An 8,227-nucleotide genomic window follows, 5' to 3' on the forward strand; every position below is an offset into this window, starting at 1 on the left:
TAAGGTCAGAGAAAAAGGAAGACCCCCAGTGAGATGGATTGGCAAAGTGGCAGCATCAATGGGCTCAAACATGGGAGCGTTTGTGAGGTTTATGAAGGACCGGGCAGTATTTTGTTCTGTTGTGCATAGGGCCGCTATGAGTCAGGACCGACTCGATGGCACCTAACAACAACAACAACAGTTACCAGTCCCTATTCAGATCCATGGGCACAATTTTCACTACCACTGTTTTTCACTATCTTGATGATTTAAAAAACTACCGTGTAAATGTTTTAAATTTTAATATCTAGATTTTCTGTTTTCTTTCATTTCTTTTGCTTTTGGCGTCATTTCTAAGAATCACTGTCTAATCCAAGGTTATGGACATTTACTCCTATGTTTTCTTCTGTGAACTTTGTGGTTTTGGAGCTGATTTTGGGTAAAGAGTAAGAAAGAAATGCAACTTTCATTTTTGTATATAGGTAACTAACTGTCTAGCACCATTTGTTGAAAAGACTGCTTTCCCCCATTGAATTGTATTAGCACCCTTTTCAAAAACCAAATGCAATAAATAAATGTATGGGCTTATTTCTGGCCTCTCAATTCTATTCCATGGATCTATATGTTTACTGCTATGTCAGTACTAAATTGTCTTTATAGTTTATAGACTACTATAACTTTTAGTACTTTAGTATAAAATTTAATATAATATTGTTATAATTTGTAGTATGTTTTGAAATCACAAAGTACAAGTCTGACAACTTGATTATCTTTTTATTGTTGTTTTTATTTGCTATTCTGGATCTCTTGCATTTCTGTATTAATTTTGGGACCATCATGTCAATTTTTTTCAAAAATCCACCTGGGATTTTGATAGTTTAGGGAGTATTATCATCTTAATAAGTCTTCCTATCCATGAATAGAGAATGTCTTTCTATTTACTTGTCTTCTTTAATTTTTTTCAACAATAGTTTGTAAGTTTTAATGTACAAGAACAATTTACTCCTAAGTATGTTATGGAATCCTGTTGTAGCTCTATAGGATAAGCATTGGATTGCAAGGTCGATTTGAGTTGCAAGGTCGGCAGATCAAAGCCACCAGCTGCTCCTCTGAAAATCCTATGCAAGAGTGGAGAATGGCCAACACATGAGCTATATAAGGCCCATGAAATAATATGGTCTGCCCCTGCCAAGTAACTGCAGTCCCAGTCATTACATTAGGGGTGTGTTAGTTAACTATTTGACCAAATATAGCTGCCTAAAGGTGATCATTTTGTATGGCCCTCAACTGATGTTATAAATATCCAAATCTTTCTTGGCAGAAAAGGCTTCCCACCCATGCTATATAGGGTAACTTTGAGTCGGAACTGACTGATGGCACTAAGCAATCAGTCAAGTATTTTATTCTTTTTGATCCAATTTTCAGTGGATTTTTTCCCCCAATTTCATTTTCAGATTGCTTATTACTAGTTTTTGGAAATACTGTTAATTTTTGCATATTCATCTTGAATCCAACAAACTTACTGAATTTTTAAATTATTATTATTAGTTCTAATGGCTGAGTCCTGGTGTGATGCTATAGGATCAGCACTGGATTGTAAACCACGGGTCAGTAGTTCAAACCCACCAGCTACTCTTTGGAAATCCTATAGAGAGTTGCTATGGATTGAAGACAACTCAACAACACTTAACAACAGCAACAATGGTCTTTTAGTGGATTTTTTTGATATAGAAGATCATGTTACCTGTGAATAGAGAATTTTACTTCTTTGTTTCCAATTTAGATGCCTTTGATTTCTTTTTCTTGCCTAATTGCTCTGGCTAGAATCTCTAGTACAATGTTGGATAGAAATTGGAAAGCAGACATCCTTGTCTATTCAGATTTTGAGGAAAAACAGTTTTTCACCATAAAGTATGATGTTGCTGTTGTTGAGTGCTGTTAAATCAGTTCTGACTCATAGCAACCCTTTTTGGGGTTTCTGAGGAGTGGCTGGTGAGTTTAAACTACTGACTTTGTGGTTCAAATTGATCTTGTGGTCTAGTTCTTATCATATAGCACCACACCAGGATTCTGAAGTATTATGTTAGCTAGGGGTTTTTCCTAAAGGGCCTTTTAAAGTTTTTTGAATTCTTTTATGGTAAAAGGGGTGTAGAATTTTGTCATATGCTTTTCCTACAGAAATTGCGATGATCATGTGGTTTTTTGTCCTTAATTCGATTAACATGGTGCACTGATTTTTATATATAAAACCAAGCATACATTTCCAGGGTGAATTCCACTTGGTCACAGTGTATAATCCTTTTTATTTGATACTGGATTCAATTTACTTATATAGGTATGCATTGCTTAACGTCCATGATAGGTTTTGTGGACTTTATGTGATTTGAGCTGGTACCAACACCATACATACAGTTATAAATGCTTGTATATGTTTGATATATATCTATCAAAGTAGTCCCAGTGCAAACTGCTCTGGCTCTCCATTAACACCCAGAGCCTCAGGATTTGCAAACATGGTGCCCCTGGGTACACAGTGCTTTCTGAACAGCCTCTGTGAGCTTGGTCAGAATCAGAAGCCCCAGAGGGACAAATGGAGTGGCTACAGTTCAGTGTCTCCCTGAAGGCACTTACAACAAGGCAGCTAAGCAAGGCATGTGCCAGTGGGAGCTGTGGGTGCAACAGCAACTATGACTCTGAGGCTGCAAGCCACACTGATGGGTGCTGCAACCGCCTCTGAGTAGCCAGCACCTCCTGACACTCTTCCAAGCAACTCCTCCTCCGCGCCCCACATACGTATATGCCTGAAATGTTGCCTGAACTGGAGGACACAGTTTGTTGAGATTTTTGCATCTATGTTCACAAGGAATATTGGTTTGTAGTTTTGTTTTTTTTGTGATGCATTTGCCTGGTTTTGGTATCAGGGTAATTCTGGCCTCATAAAATGACTTGAGAAGTTCTCCTGCTCTATTTTTTTTTCCCTCTAAAAGTTTGCAAAGAGTTGGTATGTGTTTGGTAGAATTCAGTGAAAACATCTCGTTTGTGCTTTCATTTCTGACAAATCCAATCTCGCAACTTGCTGTACATGCATTAAGATTTTCTATTCTTGAGCCAATATTGGTAGTCTGTGGTTTTTCTAGGATTTTTTCCATTTCATCCAAGTTGTCTAACTCATTGATATGAAATTTATGTTCAGTATAATAGGTTTATTTCTGTAATATCAGTAGTGATGTTCCTTTTTTCACTTATGATTTTGACAATTTGAGTCTTTTTATTTTTCTTGGTCAATCTGCCTAAAACTTACAAAGGACTTTCATCGATGGGACTTCTATGTCTAGAACATCATAAATACAAGGATTGAGTAAAAATCCCTGAAGGTGTTTTCTCCCTTATTCCTTACTCTTCCCGGAGTATGACTTCCTCTTTCTCTTTATACCCAATTTGTAAGCATTTTTTCATCCCCCCTCAGATTGCTCATCTTTGTCTCTGTAGTTTATTTTAGAACGTCTTTTCCACTTTAGAAAATCAAGTCAAGGATTCTATCTAGTGCAATGCTTTTAGAGTCTGTTTGTGTTTCCTTGGTGTCATGGCTCCATCTGATGACACATTAGCCACTTTGTTTTTAAGTCTTGTGAACTTCACATTTAAGAGTTCTGGTTGGTTAATGGTATTTGAATTCAACATCTAACAAACTTGATGTAGTATTTAGATACTCAGAATTTTGTTCTTGGAAATACTTTGTAGACTATCTTCTCTAGGGATTAAACAGTGGACATTCATTGTCAATCACTTGTTGCCAGATAGGAATGAGGGTTCAGTGTTGCTGAATCTATCAATTAAGAAAACAATGTGTGGAAATATGGGCATTTATAGGGAACCACCAAATTTTTAAATGATAGCAACTAATTCAAAATTCATGGAACTCTTCAAAGGACAGGGACCCTTTCATTATTTCCATCCTTTTGCTCAGCATGAATTGGTGAAACATTTTGCTAGAGAGCTGCTGAAAAGTTTATTTGAGGGATTTCTAGGAGATTCTTAGAGTCTGACATAAGCAAGAAAGGAGTAATTAGCATTTGCCTTTTAATATAAATAGTGGTTATTTGGAATCAGATGGGTATTAGCAATCTATGTCAATGAACTTTCTTTTTCTCTGATTTTATATTTGATGAACCAGTCATTTGTAAAGTTGGATCTTTAAAGACCCTAGTTTTTCCTTGCACTTAGCTAAAAACTGAAGAGATATTTTAACATTAAGCAAACATTTTCCTATTCAGTTCAGGTTTCATGATTGTTTTCTTCTGGAAGTGAGGCCTTCATCAAGAAGCATCCTGAAAAATTAGATATTCAAGGAGAATGACTGGGGAAACATGCCTACAGGAAATCCAGTACCAATATTCAAAACAAAGATCTCAGCATATTTAAAGCATGTTGCTTTTATTAGGTGCCTTCGGGTTGGTTCTGCCTCATAGTGACTCTATGCACAACAGAATGAAACACTTCCTGGTCCAGTGCCGTCCTCACAATTGCTGTTATGTTTGAGCACATTGTTACTGCAACTGTGTCAATCCATCTTGTTGGGAGTCTTCCTCTTTTTCGATGATTCTCAACTTTACCAAGCATGATGTTCTTTTCCAGGGACTGGTCCCTCCTGATAATATATTTGCAGTATGAGAGACGAAGTCTCACCATGTTCATTTTTAAGGAAGATTCTAGCTGTACTTTTTTCAAGACAGATTTGTTTGTTGTTCTGGCAATCGTGATGCTTTCAATATTCTTCATCTACATCATAATTCAAATGCATAGATTCTTCTCCAGTCTTCTTTATTCATTGTCCAACTTTCACATGCATGTGAGGTTAATGAATTGCTTGGGTCAGGTGCACCTTAGTCCTCAAACTGACATTGTTGCTCTTGAACACTGTAAAAAGATCTTTTGCAGGAGATTAGCTTAATGCAATATAACATTTGATTTCCTGATTGCTGTTTCTATAAACATCTATTGTGGATCCAAGCAAAATGAAGTTTTTGACAACTTAATTCTTTTCTCCATTTATCATGATGCTATTTATTGGTTCAGTTGTGAGGATTTTTGTCTTCTTTACATTGAGGTGCAATACATATCGAAGGCTGTGGTCTTTGATTTTCATCACTAAGTATTTCAAGACCTCTTCACTTCCAACAAGCAAGGTTGTGTCATCTGCGTGTTGTAGGTTGTCAATGGCTCATCCTCCAATCCTGATGTCATGTTCTTCTTCATATAATCTAAGTTCTTGGATTATTTGCTCAGCATCCCAATTGAATAGGTACGGTGAAAGGATGCCACCTCCGTGCACAGCTTTCCTGATTTGACACAATTCAGTATCCCCTTGTTCTGTTTGAACAACTACTTTTTGGTCTATGTATAGATTCCTCATGAACACAATGAAATGTTCTGGGATACCCATTCTTCCCTATGTTATTCATAGTTTTTCATGATCCACACAGTCAAATGCCTTTTAATAATCATAATCAATAAAGCACAAGCAAACATCTTTCTGGTATTCTTTGCTTTTTTCTATGATTCAGCTGATGTCAACAATGATACCTCTAGTTTCCAAGACCTCTTTTGAATCTGGCTTGAATTTTTGGCAGTCCTGATGATGTCTGTCAATGGACTCCTGCAACCATTTGCAATTATCTTCAGCAAATTTTACTCACTTATATCACTCATGCATTTCATTTGGAATGCGCACAGTTTCACTTGATTGGCCACCTAGTTATTTTCCAAATTTCATAGCATAGATGAGTGAGAGTCTCCAGTTCTGCACCAGTTTGTTGAATCATTTCAGTTGATATTCTATCAATTCCTGGAGCCTTGCTTTTCACCAATGTCTTCAGTACAGCTTGGGTTTCTTCCTTAAATACCATCGGTTTTTGTTCATCTGCTGCCTCTTGAAATGGCAATAGTTTTTGGTAGAGTGACTCTATGTATTCCTTCCATCTTCTCTTGATGCTTCTTGCATCATTCAAGATTTAAAGCATACTTGAGTGAAAAACGGACTAAGGTTTTTAAAATGCAAAAAAATGGAGAATTGGTATTATTTTTCTTTCAGATAGAAGTAGTATATCCCAATAATCTGTTTGCCTTTCACTTAGGCTGACTTCTAGATTTGATTTCTGTTAGAAAAACAAACAAACAAACAAACAAACAAACTTGGTTCAAGTTTTGCTATGCAAAAGGTTTCATATTCTTTGACTGGGTATAGTCAGTTTCCTGAGACCTTTTTTCCCTTCCTGAGGAGATTCTCTCATGAAAGAAGAATAAAACTCTGGTCACATCCTGGTGTTCTGGTATGTGGCAGAGACACCTTTTTGCAGATCTTAAGAAAAGACAAGCTGAAGTCGGCTCCTAACACTTCTCTTTTTCACTTATTGACATTTAGAACTAGAAGATCTTGAGTCAACACAACTGGGTATGTGAACATGTTTTGTGAAGCAAAATAATCCTCTTAAAAGGGGGCCATTTAATTGTTGAAATGGAAATCTTGAACGTTCATCCTAGGAGAATGACTGATGTTGAGCGTTCCCTTACATGCACTATAAGAAGCATTTTACTGACTGATGCTTTTTCACCCTTACTTGTGACTTCTGTTCTGTATTCCCCTATGAATAACAATCGAGATATACATTTTATGTACCAGTATGTGACTGAGATGTTTTTGCAAATTAGCCACAGACACATATATTTTGCTTGTGAAGCAACATTGGCAGATGGACTCAGCTTAAAATTGGGACTGTCCTGAACTGATTTTCAAAGTCACAAATTAATTCCATGTGGCACTCCACCAAACCTTTAGGCATTTAACCAAACACGGTATAAATGCTTGAAATATACATCACTCTTGATGAAATGGTTGGTCTTTCTAATAAAAAGTGAGTCCAGAGGCTAGACATCTGGCGTTGTTGTTTATGCAAAGTACAATGTCAAATTGTAGCATATAGGAAAATAATGATCATCATTCTCTTTTGTTGTGTTTCCTCCAGGAGCATTTTTTCCCATCAGCTCTCTGTCAAAAATACATTAAAAAATAATAATAATAAATAAGCTCTATAGTCTTCCCAACTTAATCTGGCTGTTCACAAGGAATGTGACCTACAACCTCTGCTCTGTAGAGTAGATGCTGCCTTTTCTTTCTGTCTCAGGTGTAAAGGTAAGATCTGCTCAGAGGGTGCAGGGGGTTGATGCATGTTTCCCAAATGTTGACTTCCCTTTGACGGTCTGTTTTCATTTAAATCAAAGGACAGGTTGTATTTCTTCTTCTTGTGAAAGTGATTTATTCCATTTCAGTTTGTGTTCCAGTTCTGGCTAATATTTATTTGTTATTGGAAGGTATTCTTTTATAATTATTTTACAAATCTTTAGTTTTACTTTAAGTTTTAAGATCTGTGGCTTTAAAGTTTTATTCTTCAATCATTCATTATAATACATATCCTTAATGGCTTTAATCTAATGGAGCTTGAAAATACTTAGGCTAATTAAGATAATGGGTAATGGTGGTTTGAATCTACCATGATAATTCCAAACGTGAAATGTTCTGTAAGTGAATTTAAAGAGGATAGAGTGATTTGGGTACTATACCTTATGTATTGAATCCAAGACTATGTGTTAGAGGGGAGCAAGGGCTTGGTGTCCTTTCATTGCTCTTCTGTTTGGAAAACTTCCTCCCCAATCCTTTGCATAATTTGTTGAATTTATTCTTCAGCATGTTAGTAAATTGGTAGCATTAAATACACCCCTGGGTAATGTAAATAGTTAACATGTTCATCTGCTTAACAAAAGGCTGGAGGTTCAAGTTCAGTCAGGCATCTGAGAAGAAAAGCCCTGTGGTTACCTTCTGAAAAATCAAGAGTGGAATTTGTGGAGCACAGTTCTACCCTGACACACATGAAGCAGTTTCCCCATGAAGCAAAATCGACCCTGTGGCTACTGGTTTATAGATTCTTTACGTTGTTGTGCATTGAAAATTGTCTTTTATGTAGTATTTCTTTAAATATGTTAATTTAAAACACCCTACATTGGGACCATGCTTTAATAAACTTTGAAGAGACTTTCTCCAAATTTTTAAAAGGAACCTATATCTGTGTTAAAAGAGGCAGTACAGAACAATATATATTAGTGAATAAAACCTTTTAACTTTATTGAAGTCACTGTACTGTTCCCCAAGAAAAAAGGAGATTCATGCTGTGGTTTACCTCCAGAGGCTGAGCTG

The sequence above is a fragment of the Chrysochloris asiatica genome, unplaced genomic scaffold, assembly GCF_000296735.1.
Source record: "Chrysochloris asiatica unplaced genomic scaffold, ChrAsi1.0 scaffold00027, whole genome shotgun sequence".
In the NCBI taxonomy this organism is placed as follows: Eukaryota; Metazoa; Chordata; class Mammalia; order Afrosoricida; family Chrysochloridae; genus Chrysochloris; species Chrysochloris asiatica.